Source organism: Amblyomma maculatum, chromosome 5 (assembly GCF_055883805.1).
Source record: "Amblyomma maculatum isolate TAMU_Amacu chromosome 5, ASM5588380v1, whole genome shotgun sequence".
NCBI classification, from domain to species: Eukaryota; Metazoa; Arthropoda; class Arachnida; order Ixodida; family Ixodidae; genus Amblyomma; species Amblyomma maculatum.
This window is the reverse complement of record NC_139348.1, coordinates 56,921,393-56,934,237: the sequence shown is the minus strand read 5'-3', so window position 1 is coordinate 56,934,237 and position 12,845 is coordinate 56,921,393.

Below are 12,845 nucleotides of genomic sequence, written 5' to 3'. Positions count from 1 at the left end.
TCATTTAGCATACTACTAGATATTCAGTTCTTCCTGCATTTTATTTGTTCTTTCCCACTCCGTTTTGGTCCGAAATTGAATATTGTTGTCTAATAATTTATATTTATTTCGGTGTCTAAAATGGCAGGACTTTGCAAAACTATATCAGTCAGCACTTCCACGTCTCATGAAAAAACTTTTTAAAATTTGATAAGACACTATACTGCAAAGAAAAAATAAATTTTATTGATGAGCTATTACTGCTGTATACAGAAAAAAAAGCAAAAATACCAGTAACGTCATTGCTCTTAAAACTGAGTTCTTTAATGCAAGCACTGGGCTGAAACATAAAATATATAATATGTGTTTTCAGCGTTTCCAATCTAGTAATTTTCGTTCAGCTAAGGAAATGTTCTCAACCGAATTTCTCACTTAAGGAAGATATTTATGAAGTCAGGCAATTGCTTCAAGTGCACGAGTTCTCACATGATTCTGACACACGTGATAAATTCGTGATAAATCTGAATTTCACATTTCAGATTTATCACGAGAGTTATTTTCCTTCTAAATGATAATCATTTTAAAAATAAATGAAATATAAATGTCCTTGTTCCCAGGCAGTACATATTCTTTGTGGAAGTGGACATATACTCTGCTCCTTAGTAAACGGCGGGAACTTTGGACAGATGTTTCCTGGCTTTAAAGGGCAACCCGGCGATTTTTCTGCCGTACTGAGGTAATGATTGATTTATATTGTTGGAGGCTTAATCATCACAGTACCCGAATGCATTTTCTTTACAATACACATTCAATAACTTTGAATAATCAAAAAATCAAAACTGAAACTCCCGCACGGGGCCCATGGATCACTGTTTTGTGTGACCGAGCCACGTACACCTGTTGCCGTTCTGCCGAGCTGTGTGAATTTTGAATGCTGTCCCGTATGACACCATGTGACACATACTAATTGATGTCGGTTTGTCGTGTTTGATGTCATCGGGCAGTGAAAGCTAAGATTCGTGATTCAAATGAAATTAAAAACATTATCAATATTTGGCATGCATGGCTTACGAGATAAGAATGAGCGAGGGATCTTGAATGCAACTAAATTGCCAATATTTTGCATTCATGGCTTATGAGATCAGAATGAGCGATCGATCTTGAATGGAACTAAATTATTGCCGTACGAAACATTTATTCCCTAGAATTTTTAAAGTGACTTGCGCACTCACAAACCTTGATGCAAATGGCCGGCATACGTGCGGGCAGCCGTTCGCTACTACAAAATCCCATCATTTTTCTGGATATTGACGTCAAATCGGTCTCGCTGCGAGTATCCACACGGCAAAGTTCCTGCGGCATAGAAATTTTATTAATATCATTCCCACCGAATAGCGTTTATTCATTTTAATGTCATTTTTTCTACGCACTGCTATATTACCAAACCTAATGCCTTTTGCAAATAATGGCAATTGTGTTGCATAAAAATTAGAGCTTACACAAAATTTTGTAGGCTTTTGACATGTTTGAAAAATGATTACGCTGTGGGTGAACTCAGCTTTTAAGTTCATCTTCATGTGATACATGCCATACGTAACCAACCTGCTGATCACGACTATCCATTACGAGCTTCGACAGTGCTTGCATTTGTTTATTCGGAAGGGTACGGAAGGTGCGCTGAGCCCAGGTGCAAAATTTTAAAGCGCACAGGCTGGCCATGTAGTTCCAGCTATGTACATTTCGCGTACGTTTCAAGAGCGACGAGCCATATAGACATTGCCATGTGTGCCGTCCGACGGTTACAACCTTCGATAGTAAGCGCCCAACGTTCGGCGCAGCATATAGCCCCATGCCGCCCTCGCAGGATCGTTTGCTCGATGTAACATATGTTAATTGGTACATCGAAAAATGGGTGATCCCATTTGCATCAAGCAAGTACACGACAAATTCGCGACACTTGCCGCACTGAAAACAGCGAGCTTACCACAGCAGTGCTGCCCAAGAGAGGGGCGGACAACGACTCTCTGACCACGCGCTGCGCCCTATTCGTCGCTAGGCCTAAACTGTGTCACACCAAAGGCGCAAGTAGCGGACGGCGCTCTGGCATCAATCAGCACTGCAGTGAATGGTGTGTTCATGGAACAGCCGTACTGTTAACCCAACTGTCTCAGTGGAAAAAAAAAATTGACGACGAGTATGGTATTTCTGAATTCGAAATTTGAGCGCAGCTTGTCAGTTGTTTCAGCTTTTAGATAGATTGAAGTATTGGTTTTGTCTTGGACGGCAGTGCACATATCGAGATCCGCGCCACCGATCCGGCACTTTGACTGCGCCAGATAGGGGTGGCATTAGAGAAGGAGCGAAGAGAGCAATTAAGTTATCGGGAGGTCGCGGGAAGTAGCGCATGGGCCCATAAAAATTTTGCACGGCAAAGAGATAGAAGCGCCTGACTGATTCCGCTGACGCCGCAAGCGAGTCAACATGGGTCTGCTTTGCAGTTTCAGCTTGGGATGCATGCAACATGATCTTGTGATGCCGAGCCAGCGCTTCAGCGGCCGGAGAACACCGTCGCCGCCATGAAGGAAGAGGTGGGGTACACGCGGTGGCAAACGATGGTGGGAGGAGCACGCACAGCAATCGAAGACCAATCGCGCGGTCACATCTATGGAGGGAGAGGGAGGGGGCAGTTTACATGTAGCGGCAAACGGTGGCGGCAATAGCGCACGCAGCAACCGGAGAACACGAGGGGTAGGGTACGCGCAGCGGCGAACGGTGGCGGCAAGAGCACGCGTTCCCTACGGAAAAATCCTGTAGAACATTCGTACAGGAAATCGTATACAGGTTTACTGTACAGGATCTAGGATACAGGCTTGTGGGCTACTTCAGAAAATTCCTGTGCTGCCCTGGAAAGTGCGGAATGAATCCGCGCGGAGCTCTGATACCGGAATGGCCTGTATGGTTGATGGCCCTCGTTTCCGGAAAGAAACGCGTCGCCAGGGTGTGAAAAACATGCTACAATATAAAATAACACGACTGCATTTAAAATAATAAATAAAATAAAAATAAAAAACGCTACCAAGTATGAAATCGAACTTTGGTCCTCATGGTCTTCAGGCGGGCACCTTAAACACTACTCTTTTTTTTCTTTATTGCCTGACTTTGGCACAATACACAAAACCACTTACAGGGCACAATGAGCATTCATTAATACAACAATCAGCCAGGTGGGTTGTGGCGTCGTTATGCTAAAATTCTCGTAGAGTCACTAATGGCTCCAATCTTCCGAGCCACTCGGGAGCTTCAGGAGCAAGTTTCTGAATTTCAATATATCTATTCATGACTTCCCGAAAATAGATCCTTGCTGGCCCTGCGTCAAGATTGCAATGGTATCCTGCCATTCTCGAGCGCCAAATACAGTGGAGGGCCATTAGCATAATAAGGTCAAATGGCACCCCATCCTCATTCTCTCCTGGCAAGTATTCCACGGCGGGTTGTGGTTGCACTGGTTATTATTCAGTATATGTAGCTAATTTTACTCTTTCGTACATATGTTTTCCTTGGCTGTAGAATGTGTGGCTCTAATTCAGCTATCGCCCTTTAAACACGCTGAATCTTTTTGGAAGCTATCACGAGGGTTTACAAATGTCGCGTATGTTTATAATGCGTCGCTTTATTGCAGGTAAACCTCAAGATATCATAATTTACTAGTGCTGATGTGTTTTTCATTGTCTACGAACACTTGTAAGTTTTCCTACATACAGAGATATCCGGTGCACTAATACTTGTAATACTGGGCGTTTTAGCTTCACGTGCTACCAGCGGAGCCGCGACGTAAATGAATACACTTCCGACTGAGCGGTCTCAATATGTAAACATTCGAGAACGCGTCGACCGGTGTTCTGCTATCTGCGCATCATTCGATGGTCAGCGATGTTACTTTACTTTTTCTTGAACAGTTTTTTTTCATCGCTAGCGAAACGATACGTTCGTGCTTCCACTTTCGCGTTGAAGGCGGCAGACCTTCAGTCGGAGATATCTAGACGCACCGGAAGTACAGTGGCTAGAATAGGTACCGCAAGATCGTACGAGCTGCAGCGACTGTTGTACTACGCCCAAAAGCGACGCGACGCGCGTATATGCTTCCTAGCGCACACTTCAACGGCTTCGTATTTTCGAGGTACTTGTGAAACGAAGCGTCCTCTTTATATACAGAATTGTTGTATAATATGTTTGGTATCATGCTTATTTAGTGCGCTGGCGTGTCCGGCATGGTCATTCTGGCTGAGTTTTATGCTGAATTTTTTTTCCTGGCTATCACGAAGGGTTATCCGTGTCCCGCATTTTTACAATGTGTCGCTTTCTTGCAGACAAACCTCAGAATGTCACAATTTACTAGTGCTGATGTGTTTTGTCATCGTCTTCGAACGCATGAAATGTTTGCGACGTATATATATATATATATATATATATATATATATATATATATATATATATATATATAACAGGCAGTATTACAAGCGTTGGTGCACCGCATATATATATATATATATATATATATATATATATATATATATATATATATATATATATATATATATATATATGCGGTGCACCAACGCTTGTAATACTGCCTGTTTTAGCTTCACCTGCTGCCAGCGGAGCCACGACGTCAATGAATTTACTTCTGACCAAGTGTTTTGCATACGTAAACACTCGAGGAATCGACTCCCGTTGTGTGGCTGACCTGTGCATATTTCGATGGTCAGCGATGTTTCATTTATTCTCGAGCGTATCTTATCCTCGCTAACGAAACGCTACGTTCTTGCTTGCACTTTCGCGTTGAAGGTGGCAGATCTTCAGCCGCAGATATGAAGATGCACCGCAAGATCGTACACGCTGCAGCGACTGTTGCACACGCAAAAGCAAAACGCGATGCGTTTTGTACTTGCTAGCGCACACATCCACGGCTTCGTACCTTCTAGGTATTTGCGAAACAGCGCGTACTCCACATATACAGAGAAGTTGTAAAGTATAATATGTATGGTTTCATGCTTATTTAGCGCGAGGGCATGTTCCCACGTGGTCATCCTGGTTGAGCTTCACGATCCGCCCGAATTGTGTTGAGAAGCGGAAATGCTCTGTCCCGCATCAGTTTCATTCATATCGGATTTGTCAGGTTTCTGTTAAACCGGAAATGACCTGTCCTCCATATGAGCTCAATACAGGACTGGTCCACCCTTTTTCATATCCATACCGGACTGGGATGTAATGTATGAGATGCATACTGGAAATGGTCTGCTCTGTATTAGTTCTATCCCGGACCGGACCGTCCGGATTGAGATTCACATCGGGCATGACCTGTCCGATATAAACCCGTTTAGGCTTCATTTAGGGCTGGTCCCACCGATATGAAATTTATACGGAATAACACAGGACCCGTTCAAACCCGTTTGTCGCGATTGGGATTTTTCACTAGGGTTGCCCCGGCTGTGGAGCTGGTTATGAGGGACAACGGCGATGGCGGACGCGACACAAAGGAACGGGCGCCAAAGAGCTGCCCTCTAAATTGTAATTTCGGCAACCCCTTAGCAGCGGAGCCAGAATATGAGATCAGATGAGCTAAGCCACATATATCGGCAACTGAGGGCTGCAAGAAGAAATTTGCTTGTACTGCAGTTATTGCCAGTCGCCCGTTGCAGATCAGCGCTCCGCAGTAAGGGAGATTGTTTGACAATAATTTATCCAATAGCGTAATATTTAAGAGACCGACAGATTTTAGCATGTTTTTTTTCTGAAGGTTGCGTGCAAAGTTCCGTCGTGCAAGCTCCAGCGGACGTGGTTTATGTCGCGTGCAGAACGACTGTCAACGCAGCATTCGATTTCAGCCATCGCCTAGTGCTCGCAAGGCCAAACTCTTGAACCATCCTCTGTTCGTGGCAGTCCCGTGTGAAATGTTCCGAGCACATATGCGTTATGAAACACAGAGGGGACACTGGATCGCAGGATTCAGTTTTTTGCGAAGCCTTTCTTTCTCTGGAAATCAGTGGTAAATCACGGTGTTTTTTTTTTGTAGAATAAATTTCGCAGCCCACAACACAACACCCATCGCTGCAAAGGAATTCATTAAAGTGTGAGCTGAAACTACAAGGGGGTGATTCCACGATCTATGCTGTTCCCAAGCAAGCTGTCGGCCACGTCTGCGTCATGTTATTCTGTTTCTGAGTAGTGCGGCTGTTGCCCTGCCCTGTACCATAGCATCTCATAGGATAGTACAGGCGACATCATCCCACACAAGCCATGCATAGTAAGGCCGCTGCATTTTTGCCGTCGCCTACTCGGCAACCCCTGCACGACTGTGACATTATAAAGCAGTGTTGGCCATAAGAATTTCTGTCTGGCAGCGCGAGTCATTAAAATTTAAAAGCGCTATCTTAAAAATTACTTTTGCGGGAAAGCTGAGTGCGCTCAACTGTTCTTTTCGGAACATGTAATCTTAATGTTGAAAAGAACGTCTGATGCAAATTTCGTAGATATCTTTGAGCATCGAAAAATTGCTGGAGCTGCAAACAGCTCGCACTTGCTATCCTTTCCCCGTCTCTATTTTTTTTCTCATGAGGATAAGAGACAGTAGTATTAGGTAACCAATGTATCCATTCAATACCCCTCTCCGAGGCCCCTTCGAATGCCAACAATGCGGCAGTATGGAGCATGTTCTGTTTTTATTAATTGAAACTCTTAGCTGTCAATAAAGTTTTAGGTTAATTTATGACATTCGGTTGTTCAACATGAGAAGCGTCTCATACTGTAGGTACTTCTCTTTATGTTATGGTACTTGCCTGCTTCCTTAAGCAGAAGTGTACCGGCCTTATGGAAAATAGAGGAACTTCAGTCCTTTGCCAATTCCCTCTGTGACCTGGCATTTATACATTTTGTCACTCTGTCAGCTGGACCTCTTATGCTCAGTAAATCAAACTGTAGTCTTAGTGAGCCCCAAAAACTGATAATGTTTGCATCTGATGTTTGTTTTTTTGGTCTCATATTTATTGTCTTTAATAAATTAACCTGGGTTTAAAATGTGCCCCCATATAGTAGGACGACGCAGCGGAGGCGGAAGGATTCGGCCGAGCGGTGGGTAGATTGTAGGCTTTAACTTTCATGTGTAATGTTTGTATATAATCTGTATTGTACTGAATAAATGTAGTATCTGGAGATTGGCTTAAAGCACAAATCTGGCCAACGCAGCTGCCCGCCAACTTGGTTGTGAGCCACACTGTTGCCGCGTTATGGAAGCACACTTTACTACGCATAGGTTTTGAAACAAAAATAAGTGTCTTGAGATTTTTACTTCTGATATCGCATGCTTGTGAAGTGCGGTGTGTCTGCACAGCTAATTTCAAGCTTTTATTATGTAGCTACGTTGAAACATCACTACTTGATGCAAAACTATAACACCAAAATTTAACAATTTTTCTGTTCTGCGAACATTCAGATGAATTTCCACGTACTGCATGGGTTAAGTGTAGGGAATGTGTGCAATACGTATCTGCTGTCTGTCTAGAGAAATGAAATGAAAATTAGCTTTATCAAGAAAAACATCTGTCCACCTAAATTTTAGTTCACGTGTCTGAAATGCTTTGTGAGGGCAGAGCAATGGAATGCATCTACAAAGAAGAACTGCCATGGTATTTCAACGCTTGCTGGTTTACAACACCGTGTAAATAGGATTAGATAGGTTTAGTTGTCTTGTTTATACACAAAAGCGTATAGCACCAAGTTTGGCTCCAACCTAATTACTCGATTTAAACGCTCTCTTCGGTTGCGCCGGGGGCAATAAATAAGCCAATGTCATCCTGTTCATAAATGATGGGCAAAAATTGTCATCAACCTACAATTTCACAGCATGGGGAAGTTACCACAACTTGTATTCTTATTAGCTTCTCCATTCATAAGACCAGTGAATGAACTGCATTGATGTGTGGTGCTCCAATCAGTGCCAATGAATGCAAAAGAAAATCAGACTTGAAAAACAATGTTGCTATGCATTGTTCCCTGCTTAGGTTGAAATATGTGGCAAGCATCGTCTTAAAAGCATGGTCTATCTGAAAAACAGCGTATGATACTTGAAGGCCTAAAACGACGAAAATGACACGGCCATGCCTCAGTCACAGCACATGTGACTTGAAACAGCCGTTGTTTCTGGAGCAGCCAGCCAAAATTGCGGTATTTACTTTAGGCAAGGTGGTCTAGATTTAATTGAAATTCTACCAAATTACCAGAGATTGATTGTATGTATGCCAGAGCAATTACGGCACAGTCGTTTTTAGCAATGTGAAAACAACCAAACTCAAACATCGATGAAGATAAAATGGGGTTTTTTGTGTTTCCAGAAGTGACATATGTTTTATTCGAATCAAGCGGCAAATGCATCCTATAGTCGGGGCTCACTCACATTTTTGGCTTAAGCGTGGCTGACGTTTCTCTCTGAAATGTTGTGTGGTCACTAGATGAGTTCCAGTAGATTACTGCGCAGAGAACTGTCAACGAATGCTGGTTTGGTTGATGACATACTTGGCCTTAGTATTTACAGCAAAATACTGCTTATTCCCATAGGGGATTGACTATCTCAGATTGGTTTTTAAATGTTCTCAACATTGACACTAAAATGCCATGTAAGCCTTCACTCCGAATGTTCACTGCGACTTCTTCCTGTCCATCTCGCAATTGCTCACACAAATGCACGAGGAGGCTAAAGAGTCTAGTGCTCGAGAGCAAAGCTCGAGCTTGGGATTAGTTCCAACAGGCGCACTTTATACTTTGTTCTTACCTCAGATGGCTCAGATCATAAACGCAAATGATCACGATGTCATATTTACATTTGGTACAACAAGAAACGCCATAGTATGAAACGTAATAAAGCAGCACACAAATGAGAAGCGATACAATCTATCATACATGTCGAGCTGCATGAGTCCAGATAGATCTACCACCTCTTTTTTTTTCTACGGCTATTGCGGCATCGAATACGGAGGCGCCTTCTCATTGTAACCAAGCAACTGCGAACACAGCACAGCAGCGTGCTTTTGTGTTCATGATAATTTAGCCACGTTCAGCTACGGTAACTGCATCCATCTTAGTAACAGAGTGGTGCGACGGCCGCTAGGAGCACTAATGGTGCAAGGAGAAATGCACCACAGGCTCTCTTTACTAAGCAGCATTTGAGAAATGATTATGTGCTATGCGACAGCCTCAAACTGCACTTGTGGGTATATTACACGGCTGCTCTGAAACTATATTGAAAATGGAAAATCTGAGTTTGTTGTAGCCTCCTTTTAACGTGATCTAGTTTAAAAAATTGCATTTACTTTCCGGGATTTAATGGCAGCAAAACACAGAGCATTCAAGAGAGAGTGGAATAGAGTGTTTATTACAACTGCTTTATTTTGTAGCAAAAGGGGCACATATAATCCTAATCTTCAGATATTCTAAGACCACATACATTCATCAAGTACAATATACTGACGTTTAAAAAACGTGTGTGTTGCCGTTTACAATATGATGGAAATTTTGCTTACAGACTGCTTATTTTGATGATATAGAAGAGCACGAAGTTAAGATGAGCAATGGTTTTGTAGATTGCACCAAACTTTAAATTGCTTAACAATTTGTTTATGTGCCTCGATTTGCTCACTGACATTACACCCAATTTTTGCTATATAAGAAGGAGCTTACCAGAGGGGAGCTCATCTACTAACCATTCAGCTCATCTCTAGAATGGACATTGAAGCTTTTTACCAGAGCCTCTTTCGTTTAGTTGTACTTTTCTGAAGTCAGAGGAAAAGCAACCAAGCTTCAGAGGCACTAAAAAGACGAGCAGAATGCCATGCCTGCTCACAACCTTACCTACATTATTAGATGGCATGTGCAGGTATGTCACTACTGGTCTTGCCTTTTCTCTAGGGTCATCTGCACCAACCTCTACAGCCCCTCACTTCTGGGTGTCTTTTGTCGACCCCTGTCAAAAGCGAACAATTGGCCCCAGCTGAAGCCAGCCTAGCCAATTGAAGTTCAAACTAGAATGCAGCTTGGGGACACATGACGTCCTCATCGCAGATTCACTGAAAAATAAATCAGTCGCTGATTCCCTTCACTAAATTTTATCTCTTTGAAAATCAATTGGAAGTAGCCCCTTTCTTAATGTGGAACAAAACAACCAGCATACCTGGTTCATTAGGAATTCAGTGGTTTCCTTAAAAAATAAAAGCTATCAACTACTGACATCAGCAATCGTGCGTCAGCCTCCCTCACCAGCATTGCGTCGCAGGACCCTTGAGAAAAGGCGAGACTGGCAGTGATGCAACGTGTGCCCAAGCTGTCCCACAATTTGAACGTTGCTGAGAGCATGCATGACAGTCCGCTTGTCTTTTTATCTCCAAAAGATCCAAATGAAAGAAGTTTTGGTACCAAGAATGAATTATTATTCACAAAACATGCAGAAATGGTAGTATGCGCGTTTCACTGTGCAAATGAGGGAGCCTGAAAACTTCAGCGAAATATTGAGCAAAATAAAAGGGTCTCTAATTTACCACAGCATATTGGATCTTGTCCTGTGAGGTCCCATGAGACATGTTGTGGTGATGTGTACTTAAGTTATGAGCAGGAATACAAAATCACAGAAACTGATTGAAGCCTTCTATATTAGCAAGAAAGGTAGCCTGTGTGTCTGCAGAGCTTATCTACCTTGTTTTGAGCATTCACTGTTATGTCATACTTGATACATTGATGCGTTCTTTGCGCATGCGATAGCAAAAGCATTTAATGCATACATTTCTGCAAAAAGAGTCATTTGTTATCCGCGCTCTGTTACAATTTATTTCATGTGGGCTGTGAGGTTCGGTGCTTTTGAATGCTTGAGACGAATAACTAGCAGTTTTTCACAAATCGTCATAGTTTGCAGGAACCCTTATCTTAAGTACTGCTGAATGTTTCAAATTAGAGGAAGTTGTGCTCGCATGTTGCACTTAAAAGCGAACATCGGAAGCAGCAAAGCTGTGTGTATTGCTTAGGTTATGTCATTGCATTTGGATGTCATATTCTTTTACAGAAGTGCCAAAACCGATTCACTGATGATTGAGCCTTAAAAGGAGCAAAGCTGCGGTTTATTTTGAGTGTATGGATTTGATACCTTTACTATTTTATAGTTAGAGGCTGGAGCTTTCGGTTTTTATTTTCTGAGAATTTGGCCGACTTTTTTCGGTGTTTATTTACTAACACATATTCCGCTTTTTTTTCGGTTCATAGTAATTTTTGCTGAAGAAATATCTGCTTCTTTAGGTGAGATTAGAGGCATCAGTGTACAGTTAAAAATGACGTAGTGTTCATTTTGCCGTTTTTTCTTGCTCGTTGTTTTATACACTTTCATTCATTGCACAGTTGTTCACATATACAGCTAAGCTTGTGGAAGAATATGCTATTGAACGATGAAAATTACCGTTATGACAAAACACATATGTTAAACATAAATTCACATTATATACAAAGCAGTAACTAAAATATTATTTATTACGATCAAATTTTTACATAAACCAAATCACTTAAAAAATGCGCTTCTCTTCGGTTTGTGTTTGAGGAATATGTCACTTGGCAAGACACTGACGAGTTTTGGTCTTAGCGATTTCCTGCTGGCACATGCGCTGTAAATGCTCTTGTATGTCCTTCGCGCCTCGAATCGCCTGCTTTGGCACAGGCGCACCTCTTCGGACACATGATATGTTAATGAGAGGGGGGAAGCACGGCTGCCATTCTTTCCCCATTTGTGAGGCCATTAACAATGCCTCAAAGCACTCAACCGCTGTACTTAAACGAACGATCCCACACACTAACATCATGCTTCTGGATTGAAAACAGTTGTAATTTTCTCCACCCATCAAGAGTTCGCTGTGTGCGTGAGAAGGTAATGAGCTTTTTCGGTTTAAATTGAACCTGTTAATGCTTTCGGTGTACCTTTATTGGCGTTTTTCGGTTTGAACCGAAATGTCCAACTCCTATTTATAGTCATTGGTATTATTATTTTCCAGCAATTATCGATCATCTGGAGGATTTCGTGTAGCAGAGTTGGCTAAGGATGCGGGAGGAATTCAGCTTCGAACATTTAGAAAAGCACCTGCTGAGTGCTCCGGAGTTGTTGAAAGCAGCAGGAATTGGTAAAAATCAAATAAAGGGGTTAGTGTTTTGTTGCTTCCTAATATTTGGACTGTAACAATCAATATTGAACCCATATTTTCAAAAATGTGACTGTTCACACTTTCCACTCTGCTGTCCTTGTCTTTAAAGTACTGCTTTTCTATAGCTGAGTTTTCTTAGTATTTTCTGTGAAATGACGTGGTAGTTAACGAGGCCAGTTGTGTCCAGATATCAGCTCAGGAATACTAGGCCAGTCACACCCAAACAATCACAGCAGTACTTTCACATGTCTCTATTTCAGTACCGCTAAAACATCAGAAGTGGCTTCGTGGATGTCTTGACAAGGAGAGGCTGGCAGTGGAAACAGGTTATCAGAATGTTTACTCAGGTCAGTGGGACAGGGACGAAATAAATGTATTTATGTCTTATGGCCACACGACGTGTTGCCCGTTGCCATCATTTGCATGGTACTGCTACAGTAAACAAAAGCATTGACAAAGGAACTTGACATTAATAATCCCTGCATTCATAAACGCGCCTCGACTCAACGCTCCACCTCCACTCCGTGGAGTGGAAAAAACAGCTGCTCCTCCACCCCAAGGCCCATTCATATTCATGAACGCCTCTCGGCGTATCCTTCGACAAGATCTCCTCGAGAATACGCCTTCCACTCGGAGCAGTGCGAG